Source organism: Periplaneta americana, chromosome 13 (genome assembly GCF_040183065.1).
Source record: "Periplaneta americana isolate PAMFEO1 chromosome 13, P.americana_PAMFEO1_priV1, whole genome shotgun sequence".
NCBI lineage: Eukaryota > Metazoa > Arthropoda > Insecta > Blattodea > Blattidae > Periplaneta > Periplaneta americana.
Genome location: NC_091129.1, coordinates 167803457 through 167827287, shown reverse-complemented (window position 1 = coordinate 167827287; position 23831 = coordinate 167803457). Strand labels below are relative to the sequence as shown.

The 23831-nt window shown below is 35.7% G+C and overlaps 1 long non-coding RNA gene across 1 annotated transcript in view; it reads left to right on the top strand.

Moving 5' to 3' along the window:
- LOC138711673 (uncharacterized) overlaps positions 1-23831 on the top strand; it is a 396979-nt gene that overhangs the window by 260936 nt on the left and 112212 nt on the right. The window contains exon 2 of the long non-coding RNA XR_011335419.1: positions 620-653. This is a non-coding gene — a long non-coding RNA (uncharacterized lncRNA). The remainder of the gene's footprint in view (positions 1-619; positions 654-23831) is intronic.

The following is a 23831-nucleotide window of genomic DNA, read 5'->3' as shown; positions in this document are numbered from 1 at the left end:
TCTGTATGGTTGTGAAACTTGGACTCTCACTTTGAGAGAGGAACAGAGATTAAGGATGTTTGAGAATAAGGTTCTTAGGAAAATATTTGGGGCTAAAAGGGATGAAGTTACAGGAGAATGGAGAAAGTTACACAACACAGAACTACACGCATTGTATTCTTCATCTGACATAATTAGGAACATAAAATCCAGACGTTTGAGATGGGCAGGACATGTAGCACGTATGGGCGAATCCAGAAATGCATATAGAGTGTTAGTTGGGAGGCCGGAGGGAAAAAGACCTTTAGGGAGACGGAGACGCAGATGGGAGGATAATATTAAAACTGATTTGAGGGAGGTGGGATATGATGGTAGAGACTGGATTAATCTTGCTCAGGATAGGGACCAATGGCGGGCTTATGTGAGGGCGGCAATGAACCTCCGGGTTCCTTAAAAGCCAGTAAGTAAGTAAGTAAGTAAGTAAGTAAGTAAGTTATTTAGACTGGGAAGTTTTGAAATGAAAGTACAGTATAAGTACATTTTGTTTATCTGTGTATTCTTTATAAATAAATTGTAAACTAGTAAATGAAACCATTGAAATCTTGAATATCGACTGAACTGTTCGTTCTCTCTTTTTCAGCGTCAGCATGTTCCATGAACGAGCCTCCGCTGAGGTAATGTACGCAATACAGTGTGCTTGCTCTAGTAGTTTAGTGCTACTTGCCTGCAGCATAAATTATTGCAGTGACAAGATCGTATGAATTTTATTTGAATCTGTTAATCACTACAGCTAAACTGTGAGTGGGTACATCAGGAATTCCGTTACTAATTAAATCAGTGAATTCGTCACTTTAGTCGGTGATTGAGGGATGCAACGAATAAGGTTAGCGAATGAGTCAGTATGTCGTGCAAATCACGAGCGGGCGATCACTGAAACAGGTCACTGAGTTTACTAGTTACATTAGGGAATGTGTCAGTAGTCTGTAAAGTAAGGTATTCAAGCCAGGCAATAAGTAATTCAGTGAGTCAGATATCATGTAGCCAGTGAACCAAGTTTGTGCATGAAGAAGTAAGTTAATTAGTTCAATGAGTCAATCGGTGATTCTATAAATGAGTCAGTTGGATCGCCATCCAGAGAGCAAATCAATGAGCGACAGCATTTGAGGTTCAGATCAGTGAGTGAGTAAGTCTGTCAGGTCGTGAGTTCATCAGTGATTGAATATGAGTCACTTAATGATTAATGAGTTTGTCGTTTCACTAGCTGTGTACTGCAGCAGTGAGTGGCCGATCATATCTGTTTTATAAGTCGGTGCGGAGTGTTTTCCTCAAGTTGAGTGCGACGCAGTTGTGCGGGGCGGGCTGCAGTAAATCAGGCGCTGCGGCAAGCGGCGAGGCCCGGGTTAATAATCCTAACTGATTTATATCCACACGCACGCCGGAGCCGCCAGTTTTCAAGTGCTGCAAAAACGTGCGACTCGCGCACCCCAGATTACCCACTTTTCTGTCCAGAAGATCCTGTGTTCGACAGTGGACTGCTAGCCAGTATAAGGTGTCTGTTCTGTATACATGGCTGGAGGTACATAGGCCTGCTGTAATTTCAACTGTGAAAACTCACAGAGTTTAAAGCGGGAGCGGGTGAAATTTTGGTAATTTTCGATTTAAAACAAATTGAATTTTCGGTATGTGTGTGTGTGCGTGCGTGCGTGTGTGTGTTTTTTTCTCACATGTAGAACTTGCTCCCTGTGTTAAAAATCTTGGATACGCATTTCAACTGGAATAACCAAGTAATCCATATTATCAAAAATGTGCTTTCTATACTACATTCCTTAAACAGCATTCGAAAATTCCTTCCGCTATCACTCAAGAAAATACTAGTGGAAACACTAGTAATGCCCCACTTCGATTATTGTGATTCTCTACTGACTGACCTCAATGTCAACCAGTCGCAAAGATTACAACGTGTTCATAATTCTTGTGTTCGCTTCGTCTGCGATGTCCGTCGCGCTGACCACATTACCCCATCCTTCCGAGCTCTAAATAGCTACGGCTTAACGAACGTAGAAATTTTCATTCTCTTGTTCTCCTTTTCCAAGTCCTTCACACTTCTACACCTACCTACCTTGCCTCCCGTTTCAGTTACCTGTCATCATATCATAATCTCTTCACACGCACGCAAAATAGCCGCATACTAGCCATACCAACACATAAGACATAATCGTATTCATCATCATACACAATCTCGCTCTCGCGCTTGTGGAATACCCTTCCCAGTGACATCAGAGACTGTCGGAATTTAGTAGCGTTCAAAAGCAAACGTATTAAGCATTTTCTTACTGCGTAGAGTATGTTTACTTTTTACTTAATTAATAATTTTTTTTCTCTCCTCTTAACTTTTACAATAAACTGTCTAGCTATTGTTAATCAGTTAATCTTTTAGTACTTTGATTTTTATTGTGTTTGTAAATTTAATATTAATTGTAATTATAATTGTATTCTTAATATTGTAGTTCTAATCCCTTGGTAGAGGGGAAGAGAAGGCCTGATGGCCTTATTTCTATCAGCTTAAATAAATAAATAAATAAATAAATAAATAAATAAATAAATAAGTGATTGAGTGAGTGAGTAAATAAATAAATAAATAAATAAATAAATAAATAAAATAGAACAGGTTTTAGTACTCTGTGACACTTAGAAGCATACAAATTACGTCATATTTAAATGGCTGCACCGTTGAAACTTTGAACGATGTTTCTACAATTTTTTTTCATCTCATTTCCTCACGCTCAAATTGTAAAGTCTTGAAATGAAGAATGTCAAATTTTTACTGCAAAATGTGATTAACAAACTACAATAGCATTTTTATAAACTAAATAATTTTGAAATTAAAAAATGTAACTACTGAATGTGCACTAAAAATTTGAATTTCAATTTTGAATGTATTTAAAAAAAATGTCTCTTCACTTATAGGCTATTTTTAAATTTAAAATTGAGGCTATTCCGTTCACTTCTAAACATATCAGAGATGTAAAAATAGTAATGCATGAAACTTCAATTTTACAACAGAAGATAGATTTTTAAGATAGAATGTAATTTTTTGTTGAAAAATTTGTTTAATTCAAAAACTATTCATCTACCCATAATGATACCTAGCTTATATATGAGAATACTTATAGGAAGACGATGAGGTGTGCAGATCATGAAGTCTGCGCCTTGAGAATTAGACATTTCTATTACTATTACCCTTAGTAACCTAATATACAGTCCGTAAATCAATCAGGTCAGTCAGCTAGCCTATGAGGGTAGTGAGTCTGTGAGTCAATCAAGTCAGTATGAGAGTCAGTAGTTCATTAAGCAAGTCATCGAGTCAGTTAATCAGGTCAGTGACTGATTATATCTGTGACGTGCTATTTATCTAGTGAGTCAGTTAAACGCACGAATAAGTGTGAAACACGAAATGAACAGAACCAGAAATAAAACAGAACACAGAATGTAAAACACGAAGAAGACAAATCGAAGCATAAATAAAAGATACTCGTGTAGGGACTGCACAAATAGAATGGCACGACTTAAAACGAACCGATATATAATACAATATAAAAGAAACCACATTGTATAAAACACAACAGAAAAGAAATACAGCACATAATATATAGTGTACAACAAAAAACATAACAGGGATAAAATATAAAACAAAGTAGGAAATAAAACAGATATAATATAGAAATTGTCGCAAATGTAAAACAAAAAATATATATAAACAAAAGCACAACACAGCATAAAACAAGAGGAAGAAAACAGAACACAAAGTACGGAGTACAACAGTCTTGCGATGGCGACTAGTACTTTAGAGCGAGAGCTCTTTCCTGCCCGCTGCGCGCGCGCGGAGCTCTTTTACCTGTAAACATTGCTAAAGGATGTACAGATCTTAGAACACAGCGCATCATGACGGAACAGAAGCACTTAAAGCTTTGAAGGAAGAGTGGAAGATACAATATTTATGCTTCGAACATGGTGATGAAGTCCAGTGTTTGTTGTGTAAAAAAATATCATTTGCAAAAAAAAAAATAATAAAAAATAAGACGGCATTATGAGACGCAACATGAAAAAAAAATATAGGCATTATTCAGGAGAAGAGAGAGATAAATTGATTTCGGAATTGACATCGAAGGTAAATTAATTTACATTTGGGTCAGTAGACTGTATCTAGATTCCTTTTATTTCTTTATTTGATGTTTTATTTGTTGCTTGTTTCTGGATATTTACTTTTATTAGACTACGTGTTTGTTTAATTTAGAAATAATATTTTATCTTTGATTGCACTTTAACTTATACTATTACTAAGCTCAAAATGCTAATTCACTTTTATTCCAATAACTATTTTCAGGATTTTGAGCAAATATGAACTAAACATTTTGAAAACTTTGATGCAAGGGGCTTTTTTTAGTAACGTCAATATAAAAATATATTTAAAAATATAATTTCAAAACTATTAGACCTAATTGCACCAAATTTTGTACAGATGATATTATTATAGATCTGTTTATATAGTTTAAATTTCACAAATTTTGGCCGAAAATTGTGGAAGTTTTAAAAATCATACATATCCCCTTAAATGATTGACCCCAAAAATTACGATGGCTCTCAATATCTTAATTTAATCAATTTGTTTTTTCGTAATACGTCCATCTCACAAATCGCTCTAAGAAAACTCATTACATAATCACGACTGGAGAGTAAGGACTACATTTTACAATCACACAATCAATATACTCTATTTCAATCAATATTGTCATTATTATTTTTTCAACAAGTACTCAAAAGTACTTAGAGATCACACACGTCGAGCAGGTAGACCCTATTAGTTTCTCCTAACCAATGAAGTGAAGTATTTACATAATAAAAAATTGATGTTAACAATAAAATGGTTTACATACAATTAACTTTTCCTATTTCTCTTTTTTTTCCTAAAAACCCTTCCCTTTGCGATTTGTTTATATATGTACATGTATATTAAATAATTTAATAGTTAGCCCTATTACATAGCCAGAAATTTAGTAATGCAAGTTATTGTAATAATTGTTGCCTTTATTCACTGCATGTACTGTACATTCCTGTTGTCTACGTTACAGTGAATGCGCTATGCGCTCGTGATCAAGGTCGAGCTCTTCTACCGTGATTGGGAGCTAATATCGTCTCATCCCTGGAGTACAAGAAACGTAACAGAATTAAAACATAAAACAAACTAGAAAGCAAAATACAAAAGGATATAGAAAAAAGTAACAAATATAAAAAAGATTTCACAAAATATGAAACACAACTCAGTACCAAACAAAAAGAAAATGAAATGTGATCCAAATAAGCAGCAGAGTATCATAGTGAGAAATAAAACAATAGACAGATAGCCAGCGAACCTCACAACACACTCTTGAGTATTGAGTTATGGATCCGAATGGTTCGCGAACCACGATTTGTCCATTGCGGTGACGCGTTCTCTGTCGTATCTGCTCCCTTAACGACTTCCGAAAATCTTGTGGTGGGGAGAGGAACATATTCATCGCGGGCGGAAGTGCTTAAGAGTCTGGCCAAGACAACATAACTTCCACTCGTGTTGAAGTGCTCCAGAATTATTCAAATCCATGTTCACTCTAAATAAAATTCCAAGCCGGCGATATAAAACAGTCTGGTTTATATGACCGGAAATTACACATATAAACCAGAAAAAGGGAAGAAGGTCTCTTGGAAGGCTTTTCCAACTTGGTTTTAAGTAATTAAAAGTTGGTGGAGAAGAGAGAAATAAAATTCAACAACAGACTGAGAACAATAGGGAAGCCCAGGCTCAGGGGGAGCTTATGTTCTACATTTTTAACTTACGTGCCAAGCACATAAGGGCCTGTGACCGCATTAAATACGGTTCTTTTTCTCTGCTGACTTCGAGCAGTCTTTGGAAGCAGTTACAATATTATGCAATGTCGCAATTCAGACCAATTCAGAGCGCGGGTTTGTCATTCCGCTGCATTGAGTGATGGAAAAGACCGGAGATAAAGGCTTCTGCAAATGCCAACTCTCCATTTCACACTTCCAGCTTCACCTTTCCCAGTACTGTATTTTATTTAAACAAAGAAATATGCACGTACTGTACATGAGGTATAGTACATTATGTAACGAGCCTATAATGGTAGTAATTAAGACTCGAGTATGTTTATGAAACGAGCGCAAGCGAGTTTCATAATTTTCATACGAGCGTCTTAATTACCATTATAGGCAAGTTTCATACGACTTTTTATGCTCGACCATATATCTAACTTGAATCATAAGTATTCATGTTATTCTTATCTGACTGGGGAGCGGAACTGACCTTGTGCAATATCTCGTAAATTGTGAGATGTGCGCAGACGCGAAAGTATTGATTTTTTCCGAGGAACAAATTTCATTGACCTTGATATAATCTAGAGAGTAAAATAAACATTAATCTTGATATAACCTTGAAATTTATTTAGACATTGAAAAACGAGGTGACAAATTGAATTTATTTGTATTTATTTATTTATTTACACTGCAAGTGGGCATGCACCCGGTGGCAGTGGTATACACAATATAAACAATACACAATAAAATTACAATACACAATACAATTATACAATACACAATAGGCCTACAATTTTATACACAATACAATAAAATACACAATATAATTTAACACAATAATAATAAAACATAAATAAAATACCTAATTTTACATTACAACCTACATTATTATGTGTAGGCCCTACATAAGTTTCAATAGTCTTTCACTTTAGTCTCATCTCACTCACTGTAGTGGCACTATGACGCATTTCACTGACACTTTAGCACACATTTCACTGACACTAAGCATATTATTTACAATTAACGCTAATTATTATAGTAACAGAACATAACCTTCTGCGACAGTATTGGATTTCCAGCCTCCGTGACGTTTCACTAGTTGTCTTTCGACTGCATATCCGAGAATAAATCGATACTTGCGCTTTCATATTGCTACAATGGTGTTTTCTGATTGGTGGAACACCTGAGCTTTAATGAATAGGTGTACTTTAATGAGGGCCATTAAAGGGCTGCTACCAGGTGTATAATTACTACATTTCGGCATGGTCGAGCATAAATAAATTTAAAGTACTACTCAACAACCGGTAAGTACAGTAGTTTACGCACGTCGTTCCTCTTGCAAAATATGCAGCAGACGGTTGAATTTGTGTCGGCACATTAAAGGTCGGTTCACAATAAACCGGGAACGCAAATGAAAACGAAACCGAGAACGGAAATAATGTTACAATAAATGTATTTAAATGTGAGCATTCACAATAGTTAATTATGAATGCTTAAATCCAGTGACGGTGCGTCAATAAGAGCGCAAGAGCACGTGAACACCATGTTTCCATTAATGCACGACTAGTTTTATTATTTAATATCGTATTGGCGTAGTGGGGATGTATAATATCAGGATCGAGTATTTTAAACTTCCCGCATCTTGCATAAACTTCTTATGTAAACTTGGCAACATCCGTTCACGTACAAGCTGTGCTCTTTTCAAGAAGGTTACAAGAATTTCACGCATGCGCGGGAGAAAATTGTCTTTTGCTGGCCGCTTCTGACTCGTCAAGAGCACAAAGCGTTAAGTGAACAGTGAATCTATCCTACAGATGTCAGGTGCATCGATGCTATCGTTCACGTGCTATACTCGAGGAGGAAATTTAATAGTCTGTATTCTAGCCTGTAGATGTCAGCATGTCACTGTCGGAACGTTTACTTCATGTGGATGTGTGTACAGTGCTGCTACGAGAGTGTAGTTTGTGAATTACTATACAGTACATCAGTGTCAGCATAATAGATTAGTTTGGCTTTCAAACACGTGCTGGCTGAATGTAGTGGTGGTATGAATTTAAGTATCTGTATGGTGGTGTATATTATTTAAGAATAATATTTACTAGCATGTATTTATAGTAATCAATCTATGCGAATGGGATTACAGTATTGGTATAGGCTATAGTGTATCAGTGTGTTGTGAACCAAAATATATTACTGAACACACGCTTTTGTAAATAACAGCATTGTAGTATGTATTCATTTTTAACAAACGTAAACAATGAACTCTGTTCAAGTAATTTGGAATAGTAAAGAACTGGGTAAATTGGCTTACCAGGAAAAATTGTAATAAAAAGATTGGGTTTCATTATTATTATTATTATTATTATTATTATTATTATTATTATTATTATTATTATATGTTCTTTTGAATTTATATACGGCTTTTTCGATAGTGAAACATTGGAATCATGACATTTTATATTAGGCTAAACGTACCATTTCAAATTCTCTTCGATTTTGGAACACAAAATTGTGAATACATATAATATTGTATCACGAGCCGCCACTGCTTAAATCAGAGTTCGGTTTTTCCACAGCAACTGGGCAAAGTATAGCGCACGCCTCTTTAAAGTTTTACACGAAGAACTTTCTGGGAACGAATGAAAAAAATTTCAGATTTGATATTTACTGGAGCGTGGGAATACTGACACACTTTGGTGTTTAAATCTTCTTAGAAGTGCAGAGCGTCCCAGCGAACGTTCCCGGGGCTTCTGTCGCCAGGTCCAGCCGCTTCCGCCGGTGCTTGCATCCGCGAACTCACGGCGCTTCCCTGATTAATATTTACGCCGCAGTTTGTTTGTGAACTGACTGAACCTCTGTCTGCAGTATCTCAGGAATTGCTCAGCGGTTAACCAGTTTAACTTAAAAATCACATAGTCTGACATGGAATTGATTTGCGGGCGATAACATGTTCTTATAGGTTATTCTGTGTCTTTATGCAAAATGTAATTTAGGCCTAGGCATATCTTAGTGGAATCAGGATATAAATTGTCTATTAACTTGAAGTAGCTTTATAGTCCTGCTTTTGATTAAGCAGCACAATTTATTGTAATCTCTTCTTGCTGTAAATTACCGACCCGAGTATTTTTAAGAAAACTCTCATGTTCATCAATGTTTCATTACGTAAGCTATTATCATTAATCTGCTACATACTAATGATTGTATATTAAGTATCAATATTATTACCGTTACTATCATCATCTGTATTCTTGTCAAGGAAGGGGCTGCCTCAGAGCCTTAATTCTACCATAATAAATAAATAAATAAATTAATTAATTAATTAAAAAAGTTAGTAAGTAAATTAAGTTAAGTAAGTTAAGTAAGTAAATAAGTAAATAAATAAATAGAAGCAGCTACCTCCACATCTGGAGGCCGTCCTCTCTATCCGCAACTCTTATCCTTACATTTATTTTAAAACTCATAGTTACACAGACTTTCTTCCATAAGAAGTACAACTTGAAACATGGTGCCAGCTCCCACATAAAGGCAAAGATGTTTGTACATTTGAAGAATTCCCCCAAAGCCAACTCCTGGATCTCCTCTAAAAAGTGTCTTTCGTCCTCGGAATACATCAATGCCATCAAGATGTCTTGCAACGTCACCGCAGTGAGATCTGTCCCTGGCAGAACCTTCAGTACTACCCGTTGTCGCCATCCCGGCTGCAGCGAGACTGAAACACTTGGCCACGTACTGGGGTTCTGTAAGAAGGGAGAGCTACAACAGACACCATCGTGCCCGTACAGCAATTACCAACCTGCTAAGAAACAGAGGATGGGAAGTACATGAGGAGATTCATTGTGTGTCTGAAGATGATTCTCATAGAAGAGTCGATATAATTGCCATCAATAGAAGAACCCAGAAAGCGATGGTCTTAGACCCTACGATTTGCTTTGAACGAGATACGAATCTAGCACTGCACATAAATGATGACAAGCGAGCTAAATATGTACCTTGTCTTCCATACCTCAGTGAAAAATATGCATTTCGCTTTACAACTGGGATGTTGCAGGCTTACTGTTTGGAGCGAGGGGTTTTTACCAAAATTTACATGTAATATCCTTAAATCCTTTCAAATTCCCTTTTATGAGGTTCAGAAGATTGTAATGGAAATTCTGAAGGCCTCTTCAAATTCTACACTATCATCTATATATTAACACGTAAATTTTTGTTGTAATTTACAAATCGAATCATTATTTTGCTCGTTTCATTTCCCTTTATCTTTTCTGTTTGTTAATTCTGGATCCCAGTAGTCAACCTCACTTGAGGACGGATGATTTGTAATAAATCTTAGTAGTAGCAGACTGTCATAATCTATTGCTACTTCTTTGACAACTTACAGATACACAGATTTTCTTTATCTAAGTTGAAAAACTTAAAAAAAACTCTAAAAGCAACAGATTTTGTCACAATTATTTATTTTAGAATTCGTAGTTATAAAACTCTTCATCCAAATCCTATAGTTTGAAGAAACTATAAAAGCAGCAGATATTTTACCCGTGTATGTGTGCCAAATTTTGTCAACCAGTTACCCTTGTAATTGTTTAAGAAATCACTGTTTCTCTTGCTTCATCAGACTCGCACGGTTTGAAGAGCAGCAGACTCGTCCAGAACATCAAATGCTGCCTGCGCGCGTCCGTCCAACCTCCCGGGTTTCCCTCCTAACCTCCGCCCCGGATTGAATTAGGGTCTGTCCTGTCGACTTGACTCTTGCCCCCTGCCCTGACAGATGTCACACTCAATCCTCCTCCTGCCCTATTCCTCAATTACGGACGAAATATTTATGCACTCCTGGGGGTTCCTAAACAGACACGACAATTAAGTTATTGCTGGGGTTCGAGTCCCGGAGAAGAAAAAAATGTAAGTTGCGATGTTGATGTTGTCGGCGCACAATCAAAAATAAAATAGTAGCTACATTGGGGCTCCAAGAAATTAATTGCTTCCAGATGTAATTTTAATGACATGAAGAATAGTAGGCCTATTAAATATTTTTGTGCTTAAAATAAATTTGAATTATGAATGTAGACAGCGAAATTATTTCAGTTTCTTTGATAACGTTCATTTAAAAATGTAACAAATGAAAACTATTCAAGCTATTAGGGTCTAATCTGCGACTTATTACTGGTTCTCCCGAAAAATTGTCTCTTAAAATGACAGATTTGTGTTTGCAGACGAGAGTAAATTGGTCTGTAAGTTCTATGACAAATGCAGTAAAAAAAACTGATAAAAATTAAGAATTTAAAGTCTAAATGATTGATGATAATTTGCTTTCATTCTTGTAGCATCTTGGAAATTTGAAGAGACCTTTCAGGCACATTCAGAGCTCTGTAACACATTACAAATGCTGTAGTGGCTTAATGAGAAATCCAGGAAAATAAACTACCATTCCGAACCATTGAGTGAAAAAAAATTTGCGACACAATGTAAATGAGATACTGAGTAGCGTAGTGAACTCTAGAGTTCTGGATAGTTACAATTTAATATAGTATGGTGAATTCTAGAGGATTGGTACAACTGCAGATGACCTGTTCAACAATGAAGTGAATTCTAAAGGACTGGTACAACTGCAGATGACCTGTTCAACAATGAAGTGAATTCTAGAGGACTGGTACAACTACAGATGACCTGTTCAACAATGAAGTGAATTCTAAAGGACTGGTAAAACTGCAGATGATCTGTTCAACAATGAAGTGAATTCTAAGGCACTGGTACAATTGCAGATGAACTATTCAACAGTAAAGTGAATTCTAAAAGACTGGTAAAACTCCAGATGAACTATTCAACAGTAAAGTGAATTCTAAGGCACTGGTGCAACTGTAGATAAACTACTCAACAGTAAAGACGACTGGCAGAAATGTAGATGAGCTATTCAACATTAAAGACGACTGGCAGAAATGTAGATAGGTGAAATGAGTCTTACGAATTAGTTTTATTTTTATATTGGTGTTTTTTTCGCTTGTCACAGTTTTACAGCAACGTGTCGGAGGACATCAGACAGGGACATATTGTGGTGAATCCGGAGCAATGAGGACAGCCCTTAGTAACGGACTTAACTTTGCCTTTCCCTCCGTGAGGACGCATTCATAGTTCCGTCGTTTGTTTTGCATGTATGGCCCAAGTGTGTCTGGTTACCATTGAGAAGCAGACCATTACCTTCCAGCGTCATCATCATTTGAAATTTGACAAGTAGATGTAACCGGGAAAATACATGAAGAGAATGATCCATATTTAGAGAGTTACAGTTAACGAAGGTTATGGAAAGTACGTGCTTGATATTGGTGGATAATGTTCTCTCCCGGTCTGGTGCTGTAGAAGTGAAAGGAAGATTCACTTAAGCTTTTTGTAGTATTTTCTAGATCACAACTTGGTCTGATGTTGCAGATAATCATTTACAACTTTAGACCTATTTCAGCAGATCTTAGTTTTCTACTTTTTAATATTTCTGCCAGCTATGAAAGTCGCAGCAGTAGTCTGGGAAATCTTAGCGTTATTGCTGGTTTTAAGGGTGTTGTTTCATTTGCTTATTTCATATTTTTATTGGATGTTCTCACATTGCAACGACATTGCTAGGTTATGGCCGCCTTTTGATCTTGCAATTATAGGCTAAATGTCCAGCTACAGATTCTCTCGTTTTTGTAATTAATTAATTTTACAAGCGTAGTTATTTGTAGCAAGATGTCCATGTGGTTTCAGTGTAGAACACCCTGATACCTAATGATCGATAGTTTCTTCATTTTCTTTATAGACTTTACATCTCGCTTGAGTGTAAGTTTGCTGAAATATTCCTCGTGCAGTTTTTGAATATAATTAAATCTTCCACTTCACTCTTTAATTGATGGCTTTGTAGCCATCTGAAAGTATGTTTTTGTATTAATTTTATAACCATATTTCTTAAGTATTACCAAAACATTGTGTTTTATTATATTTTGTTGTTATTACATTATTACTATTATCATTATTATTATCATCATCATCATCATCATCGTCTTTGCAGGTATTAGGCCTAATGGCCTGTTACGGTCTCCGTCCATCTTTTCAGGGGGCGTCCCAAAGATCGTCTTCCATGTGGTATATAGCGGAGAATTTGTCTTGGGAGTCTGGAACGGTCCATCCTATTGACATGGTTAAGCCATTTTTGTCTACAGTGGTTGAGATGTTCATAAATAGGTGCAATTTTCAATTCTTTTGTAATTAGTTCATTCCTTTTGTGGCCAAGCAAGCTGTAGCCGGCAGTCCTCCTTAGAAATCTCATTTCCGCAGTTGTTAGGCGTTGAACATCTGAGTTTCGGACAGTCCAGGCCTCACTACCATACATGAGGACAGGTCTTGCTAGAACTTTATATGCTTTTAACCTGGTATGTTTTTGGGTTTTCGTGGTTGTGAAAACCTGGTTGATGGTTCTTAAGGCTCCATTAAAATGTTGAATATTTTCAGATATATCAGTAACAGGTAAATATGTCAAATTATAACCTAAATATTTAAATGAGTTTACCTGTTCTAACGTATGCGTTCCAATGCAAATTTTACTCCTAACTGGCTATTTAGCTTGGAACGCCATAATTTTTGTTTTGTTTGGGGAAATTTTCATATTGAAATTTTGTGCTATTATATTCAGGTGATGTATTGAGTACTGCAGCTCGCCTTCATTTGTAGCAAAAAGAACCTGATCGTCTGCATATAATAATGTATCTAGAGTACAATTTCGGAAGAGCGGGATGTTTCCATGAATTGTTAGTCGCCAATGTCTGATGATGGAGTTGATGTATTTGTTACTGTAAATGTACGAAGACCGGTAAATCTTAGAATTTACCGGTATAACCTAACATTTACCGTTATAGTGCGGTAAAACCCCAAAATATCTTATTAGATGCATACATTTTGCACTTTTACCAAGAAATGTTGGTAAACCTCAGGATTTACCGATGCGAACTGGTAAAAGCTAGATCGAAGAATCCAGAACGAAGAATCTCGCCTTCGTTGTGCAATTCAGACATGTTTGCAAGGGTGAAGCGGTTCCGAGAGGCTGCCAAAGAAGGGCTTGCAATGCAAGCGAAGAAAATGAAAGCAGCCACTTGTAACAACATTTTTAGTCGGAAAGAATGTGAGAATCAAACTACCGGATGAAAAAATTGACCCAAAATCAATAATAACAGTGGTCATAAATATTTAAGATGAGTTTTATCAACTTGGTACCAAAGCTGGCAAACTGAAGTCATTGTACTCTAGGAACCAACTTATATTGTGCAAAGAAAATTTTATCAGCAGTTAAGAATTAGAAAAAGAAGGAATTAGTGTACGGGAAGTGGTTGGTCAATTGTCTTTCGTTGGAGAACAAGGGTTCAAAAAGTGTAAATGTTTAAAAAGTGTTCAACAAAAAAGTGCTTCATAATGTTAGTTTTACTTTATTTGTGGACCTAGACTGTCTGAGGAGATGTAAAGGCTTTGTTAATTTTTATATGAAATACTATATATAACAGACAGTGGTTAAAATTATAATATTTTTCACTATTTTTAATATAGAATATTGTTTATTATACTCACATTAGAATGTATGAATATTTAAATAACTTAAATTAAAAATAAATACAAATTATTTCAGTCATTGCTGAGGTGATTTTTATTTATGTTTTTAAATAGATCCTAAAACAACAATAAAATATGAATTGGAAATAGATATGTAGAAGTGCGAAGAACGGCAAATCTTAGTAAAGATTCTTTTTACTTCTTTAATACGATTTCACCACAGCTGATCGGCAACTCCTGAGATTTACCAACATCTCTTGGTAAAAGTTCAAAATGTATAGGGGAGAGTCGGGTAGTATCGGACATCAGGTAATATCGGACAGTGAGTTCCTTTCATCTACCACACGATGATAGTACCTGATTGACATGGTTACGTTTCTGTGGTGTCGTATAGAGAAACGTAACCATGTCATTCAGGTACTACCATATGGTGGTAGATGAAAGAAACGCACTGTCCGATACTACCCGATGTCCGATACTACCCGACTCTCCCCTACATCTAATAAGATATTTCGGGGTTTTACCGCACTGTAATGGTAAATGTTAGGTTATACCGGTAAATTCTAAGATTTACCGGTTTTCGTACATTTACAGTAACATATATATTAAATAAAAGTGGTGAGAGTGGGCATCCTTGACGAACTCCACAGTTTACCGGTCTCCATTCGGTATGTTCTGATTCAATAGTAATTTTGATAATATTGTGGTTATATAATTCGTAAATTGTTCTTATTATTATTATCATTATCATTATTAACTTTCGTGATAATAAAGGTCATGACTCTATTTCCATCACATCTGGTTCTCTGCTCTCTGCCAATATTGGACAGGAGGGAAAGTGAACCTTGGCGAAAAGCCTCTTTCCATTATGCAGACTCGAACCCGCGGTATTTTACAATAAAGTAGAGGAATGACATGCGGGCGGGCGGGCGGGCAGTTCGCCTTGTCACCTTTGCATGTGTTACAGCGCAGTTTGTAGTCGTCACGCGTCACTCCGTTGTACACTTGTATTGACGAAAAAGCAGGGGAGGGCAACCTCAAGCAGTGACAGCAAAAAGACCGGCCGTGATTAAACCGGTGGCTGTCAGGCGTTCTAAAAACAATTCGAATCTAACGGACAGGTTGGCAGCGGAGAAAAATTGATCTCGGCGCCTCGGCGTGACAGCCTTCATCCGCAGATTACGGGGATGACGTCGTCACTTGCTGTCACGCGCCTTCAACTCGCTAATCAGCCGATTATCTTTGATTCATACGTACACCGTTCACTGCACACTCATCCAGCTAACCAACCGACCTACCATCATCATCGTCATCATCATCTATATTGTCTCATTTTCGTCCGTTTTGTAATCTATTATTTTAGACATTGTCATTGTTTTAAAATGTGTAGATTACTATTATTTCATGATTTTTTTTTTTCAATTTTCAGCTATTATTTCTACATGAAATATTTTGATATTTACAGTTTTTTGTGGGCCTGACGTTTTTAGTGTATTTTTGTCATTTTATTTGAGAGTCCAGACTTCATTACCATACAAGAGACTGACAAGTGCTAGCGTATTGTATACTTCTTCTAGAAAGTTTTCATTCTGTCATATATGTATATGTGTAAATATATATATAGTATATACTTTTTTTCCCCCATTTCGTACAATATTCTCGTCACGAGACATAATCATATACTTTGTCTTTCCGGGATTTCCTTCCAAACCTGTCTCTTTACTTGCTTCAAGTAACATTTCCGCGTTTTCCCTAATCGTTTGTAAATCTTCTCCTAACATATTCACGTCATCCGCATAGACAAGCAGCTGATGTAACTCGTTCAATTCCAAACCCTCTCTGTTTGAAGAGGTGGAGAAGTTCAAATATCTTGGAGCAACAGTAACAAATATAAATGATACTCGGGAGGAAATTAAGCACAGAATAAATATGGGAAATACCTGTTATTATTCGGTTAAGAAACTTTTATCATCCAGTCTGCTGTCGAAAAATCTGAAAGTTAGAATTTATAAAACAGTTATATTACCGGTTGTTCTGTATGGTTGTGAAACTTGGACTCTCACATTGAGAGAGGAACATAGGTTAAGGGTGTTTTCCGAGGTTTTCCCCAACCAAAAGGCAAATGCCGGGTAATAGTTTGGCGAATCCCCGAACCTCACCTCACCTCATCTCACTACATCTCGCCAAAATATTGTAAAAAATTGCACAAAATTGTAAAAATTGCAGAAAATTACTAAATTGTAAAACTATAAAAATTTGTAAAAATTGTAATCGTAATATTGTAAAATTTTGACTTGTTCCATATCTTAAAGCTTCATTGCTCATGTAAGATCTATGGAATAAAATGAATGAATGAATGAATGAATGAATGAATGAATGAATGAATGAATGAATGAATGAATGAATGAATGAATGAATGAATAACGAATTGGAGGATAACCAAATCCACTGCGATTCCGCGTCTGTTTATGACTAGACTTAATGCATTGCGGCGAAATAAAGAAATATATACTTATGTATGTATGTTTATGTTATGTTATGTTATGTATGTATGTATGTATGTATGCATTTTTTATTGAGAACATCAACTGCATGCCCCATTACATAGTAATATTACATGCATTATACTAAATAATTTACATGTGTAATTACAATATTATGCTACAATTTGCTTTTTCATAATATGAGAGTTGAATTTACACATCACCTTAACTAAATTTAATCCTATACTTATAAGACTGAAATTTCTATATAAACGCCTGGGTTAATTTACATTTAAAATTACAATATTGTGTCACACTTTGCTTATAATAACTATTCCTGATGATTATCTTACACGTTTCCATAATATGAAAATAAAGTTCAACTTATCTGAGTTAATTTTTATCATATAGCCTACCTAAAACCTTGAAATATTTATTTTATACCTAAAGTGAGCCATATGTACATTTTTATTATTTTTTCACCATTAGATTGTATTTGTTTGTAAGACCGACTACCTGAATTTTATATCTACTTAACCATCTCTTTTCTTATATTATGTATGTATGTATGTATGTATGTATGTATGTATGTATGTATGTATGTATGTATGTATGTATGTATGTATGTATGTATGTATGTATGTATGTATGTATGTATGTATGTATGTATGTATGTGCTATGAATAATCGTTTCGCGAGTGCCAGTTCTGTGGAGAGGTCAGGAGTATCGAACGCACGACCACAAATAATGGCATGGTGCAGACCTGCTTCATTCATGAGCCGGAAGGTCGTCGGCTAAATAAAACATTGTGTTGGTCGTGTCAACAGTTTGAAGACGGGTTCATTAGTGACTTTATTTTTTAGTGTGTTGGCCCTACATATTTCCCCATATGAATTTTTGCCCATTGGGGGCAATGGAGTCGAGCTCATCACTGCCCGCCCGCTATAATGCATAAGGCTAATGTATGCATTATTACTGTATCCATTACACGCGCTACATATTTCATTCCTTCGCCTGCAGAGCGCGCATTTAGAAAACCTGCTCATCCGCCGTGTGCGATAAGTTGCCTAGTTACACAGGCGCTTGTCGCAAGCAGACCAGGATTGAATTTCTCAGATGGAAAAATTCCGCAACTTGCAACTACGTTGACAAAACGTCCTGACTTCCATAATTGCGAAATACGAACTATAAATTAATATCATTCTCAATTTTGAATGTTCTCTCATAACGAACTTTTTTATTGTAAGTTGTAGCCCTTAACTTGCACCGTGAACAATTATTTTTTCCAGTCATGAAGGTGTTAAAGGATCTAACCGACGTATTTTGAAGTGTTGATTCAGCTTGTTTTGCTATTAGATCTATGCAAAAGATAGTAAATATCAATACCTTAAAAACAATATACTTTGCATACTTCCACTCGGTAATGAGTTTTGGAATAATATTCTGGGAAATTTCACAGATAGTAACAGTATATTCCTACTACAAAAAACAGTAATTAGAATAATAGTAGGTGCCAAATCTAGGGAATCGTGTAGGACTATTTTCAAAAAACTACAAATAATGCCCATGGCTTGTCAGTATATCTTTTCATTAATAATCTTCCTCGTATGTAATCGTGAAAACTTTGTAACTAATTCAACAGTTCATAGCATAAATACACGTCAAAAAATAACTTTCATACTCCATCGGCAAGTCTATCGTGCTATCAAAAAGGAGTGCGTTATATGGCAGTAAAAATTTTTAATATCCTCCCTATCGATATAAAAAATGAAACTCAAAACATAAAATTATTTAGGGCCAAATTAAAGAAGTACCTGATTTCTCACGCCTTCTATTCTGTAGGTGAATTTATGACATTCAATAACGCTTCATGAAATTGATACTAAAACTTTGTGTTGTACTAGTAGACTATATTGTAAATCTCGTCTGTATATATTTCATCTAGACTGTGACTATAAATTAAGACTTTATAATAGTATTAAGTTTTATGACTTGTTCCATATTCTAGCTGTAAGCAATGTATGAATACCATGGAATGTTAATAAATACAATACAATACAATATAGTATCTGAATATATGGATCATACTGATTTATTTGGTCTTTGCTTTATTAAAATATTCGCATATTTACTATTTAAAAATATTTGTGTATTTCTATTGTTAAGTAACTATTTACACTAGAAGCGCTTTACTCAAAATTAATTTTGTCATCATGTATATATATATATGTGCGCCATTTAAAAAAAAAGACTACAATGCACATCTGCATGAAATTTTTCTCACAAAATTCAAGTGTAAGCTGCAGAAATGAGACTCCTCATACCACTGGCAGGTCAGATCCTATAGTTTACTACACTGTAAAAGAAATACAGAAATCCACAAACAACTTAATGTAGAATGAATAGCAACACTAATATTTGAATATGTAGATAGATGACATGATCATATTCTCAGTATGGAACAAATTCGCAACTCGCAAATACTCCAACAGTATAAACCAAGAGGTAGTAGAGACATCGGTGGACTTAAGATATGGAGAGATCAACTTCAAATTTTAACAATATTCTTAAATTACATATGGAGGCGGAACAGGCCTTATGGCCCCAAGCTGTGTTGTGTACGAGATGATGATAATTCAAATATGGAACAATTTGTTAAATTTTCTTAAATTTTTAATTTTTAAACAAATAAAATATCTGAAAATTTGTTTAAAATTAGTGTATAAAATCATACATTTTTCTAATCAATATGTAAAATTATTCATGATTATTGATTATTCAACAGGAATGAATACACGTTCTATGAAAAAGTCACATTTTAAAATCCAGCGCTTTCTGAGATAATGATGCATTCATGTGACTGATTGATAAGACACGGCTGAAAGTCTGTCCTTAATGCATTTTAAACCTCTCATTTCGCTGTATTCTTCCAAGTGACATTTTCATTTTTTCCATAGGTTTGCAAGTTAGCAATAAATAAAGGTCCATATATATATATATATATATATATATATATATATAATTTGAACTGGTAATGGAAATTACGGAAAAACGGCTGAACGGATTTTAATAAATTACCCCTTATTTTGAAGCTTGGAAACCAAAGTTTTTCAGAAAAATAATAGTTTTCATTGAAATGTCAATTTTCCTACGTCATTTTCCTATTTTCCAAAATCCATCTGTCGTCAGTTTTGAGAACCAATTACATTTTAGCACATTTCAGAATAAAACAAAACACACATTACAATAAACAATAGGCTATTACACGAAGGCCATGACCTGCAGGATTGCTGACATATTTGGAGCTCAAATTCAATTGGTTATTAAATCTTCAAGACTTACTCAAATAAATAAATTAAATAAATAAATAAGTAAGTAAGTAAGTAAATAAGTAAGTAAGTAAATAAATGAATAATATTCATAAAAATATTCACAATGAACTTAGTTAGCAGCATTTGCTGCACAAGCCACTACTTTAAATATACTTGTATCATTGATAACGCTGTAGTGATGGGGGGGATCTGTAATCAGTGCTGCAATGTTAGGTAATAAGCATATTTGAGCATATACAATAGACACTGGCGGACTGTGTGCGCCCTGTAGTTTGCGGTTTCTTTGCTTGTTGATTAATCTTGTGTAAAGAGGTTGACTTCTGCTGAAGTTTGTCAGAGAATTCTGTGTACTAGTTGTCGAGGTTCATTCTTTCATAGTGTTCTGCCCAAGAGCAGGTCTTTCACTGCAAACCCAGCATTATCCAGTCTTTCCTATTTTCTGCCTTTCTGTTTGTTGAGCCTAACATCCTTTCATTCATAACTTTCCCCGGCTTTTCTCCACTCTCACACTAATACACGTCGCTAATAATAGGACGGGGAGATGTCGTGTGTCAGTAGAGCGTAATATAATTGATTCGGTCAATTATTATTAATTTCTGACATGCATTATATTATTTGGTGATGAAGTTAAAGTTTTTATTTAAGTTATTTATTTTCCTGTACATTGAAACTAGTTTCTGTTGTGAGCTTCAATGAGCACATTGGAACTTTACTGCCAGTTCCTTGAATTGCAATAATTTATATTTACTAAATTATTAAAATGTTTGCCAATAATTTATAGGCTATAGGTATTTGTTCAAAACAGTTTAAACCACTTTACAATTACTATGACAAGAAATACGAGAAACGGAAGGGTTGGTTTCTCCACAGCACATATCGTACTATACCATATCATTAGGGCTAGGATTTTGATGACCAATAAATCATGAAAAAATGTCCTAAAAACAATGCATTTATGACCTAAAAATATTTCAAAAATGCCCTTAAAATGCCCTAAAAATTGATCTTACATAATTGGCTTAGTAGGAAAAGAGGTTTTGTACTACTTAATATTTAGACTAGTAATTAAATTAAATTTTACATAATTTTTTCTAAGTAGTGCACTTTAATTAATTATTTTACCTGATGTAGTTTCCATGTATGATCGTTCACCTCTGCGTTAGCATGTGGACGTGAGGTCAGCAGTCGGCTGGTCGGTCTTGGCCCTTCATGGGCTGTAGCGCCATGGATTTACTTTACTTTTAGTTTCCGTGTAGTCCACCACAAGGCCACTCTTATCCGGAACTAGCAGGTATAGAGGAGTCTGTATTGAAGGGGTGGTTGGACTGATCCATTACATGGGGTGTACTAGGCTAAAATGGCATTATTTTTTGTAGAAAAATGATTAAAATATCATACAAAATAATGGGTATTAATGGACAAAATATGTAAAGAAAATATCAAAGGAAATAAACATTATTTTACATTAATAATGAGGATTTATGGCCAAAATTAAATGGAAATGCCTAAAAAATAACCGAATAACACAAAAGATGCTCTTATGAGTTGAAACATGTAAAAAATGCAAAAAAATGCTGTAACAAATATGTTTTAAAACACTCAGTTTATCACATAACATATAAATACTAAAGCAGCAATATTTCTGGCTTACTAGAAAAAAGATCCTAGCCCTACATATCATATTTCAGTGACGTCAACGATGGTTTAGTGATTAACCAATAGCTGCTCCTCACAATTGAATTTTATGTCCTTCGATTCTTGCCACATTACGCCCAAGTCTCAGAGGTATTTGTGGGTTACTTCTTTCTACCTTGATGACAGTGACTCGTGAAGAAGTTTTTTAATTGAACTTAATATTAAAAATTATGTCAGACATTCGTACAAGTATGATTTGGATATGATTTTAAGATAATTCTATAAATAATAGAAACAGACTTTCGTGTCACATCAGAATAAAGGAAACCCAAACTGCTGAAACGAGAAAATTTTCATAAATTTATTTCCATAAAAGCGAAATATTTATTTAATGTTACCAAACTTAGAACACACATTTACACAACCGTACAGAATATAATATACAGAGTGTCCCAAAAGTAACTATTCATTTTAATGAAAAGCATGTTTAATATAGTAAAACTATATATATATATATATATATATATATATATAGGCCTTCATAGCAAGGGCATATATGTGGCACTGGATATCAATAAAGTTGAACGTGGCCACACTGCATGTCAACGCAAGAGACTACCGTGAACACTCTCTGCTGTTGACCGCCTCCACGCGCCTTTCACGCAGCTGATGCAAGCTTGTACACAAGGAACTAGATGTAACATAAGTGGTAAGGTCAGGTGACCTCGGAGCTCAGATACGCGGGCACCTCTACCAATCCACTCTCCTGGAACTTGCGGTTGAGGTAATCGTGAGTCAAACTTTTTACACCTTTAAATAAATCTCGTTCTGTTGGCAGAAGGCGAAGAAAAGAAAGGTACTATACAGTTTTTATATGAATTTAAGGCTGTTTCTTAAGTGACAAAAGCTGATTTAAAATTATATATATTATTTTAATGCACCGAAGTACATATGATATTTCCATCCAGATATTCTGCGTCATCATACGACGAAAGAGTGATGGGCGGCCACTAGAGGGAACCCAAGAGTTGGAACTTAAACTGAGACGATTCTGTCCGACGCCGGGATGGGTATCCGGCGTGGCTTAGTGGATAAAGCATCAGCACGTAGAGCTGAAAACCCGGGTTCAAATCCCGGCGCCGGAGAAAATATTTCTCCGTTCTATTACTCTTTCATCGTATGATGACGCAGAATATCTGCATGGAAATATCATATGTACTTCGGTACATTAAAATAATATATATGATATGCGTAAATCACTTCGTGATTTAAGAAGGCGCTTATTCCGTCGGATCCCGGCCAACTAATCACTCATAACGAGTGCACCTCAGCACATGTCTGGACTTCAGTCCTACGTTCATAGACATCTATGACGTAGTGCAGAGGGCGGCCACTAGAGGGAACCCAAGAGTTGGAACTTAAACTGATACGATTCTGTCCGACGCCGGAGTGGGTATCCGGTGTGGCTTAGTGATTTGAAATTGATGAGGAAAGCTGCAAGTTTTGTATAGCAATTGAACGGCGGAATAAGTCAGAAAATATTAAATCGACTGGAATCGAACCCAACTTCAAAATGCGTGGAAAACTTTGAGGCGTAAGAAGACTGTCGATTGGAACATTACGGTCTCTTTGATGATGATGATGATGATGATGATGATGATTATGACGTTATTTTTATGGAAGTGAAGGGGTCTGAAATGTGGCCTTCCACGTGTTGAGATCCAGACTCCATTACAGGTGTTGTCGAGTGTTTGGGCAGACTTGTCGGCTATTAAATGTGGAATGAGGCTCGCCGACAGCCGTCATCTTCCACATATTTAATTCAGACAGCTTCCCATACAATTTTTGCAGGACATGAGACTGCGCCTGCAAGTCCGCTCACGGCTCAATTTTTAGCCACAACGAAATTGTGGTCTGACACGTCACGTACGGGGGGGGGGGCTGTCATTCCGCCGCTCCTCTAATTTGACAGTGACA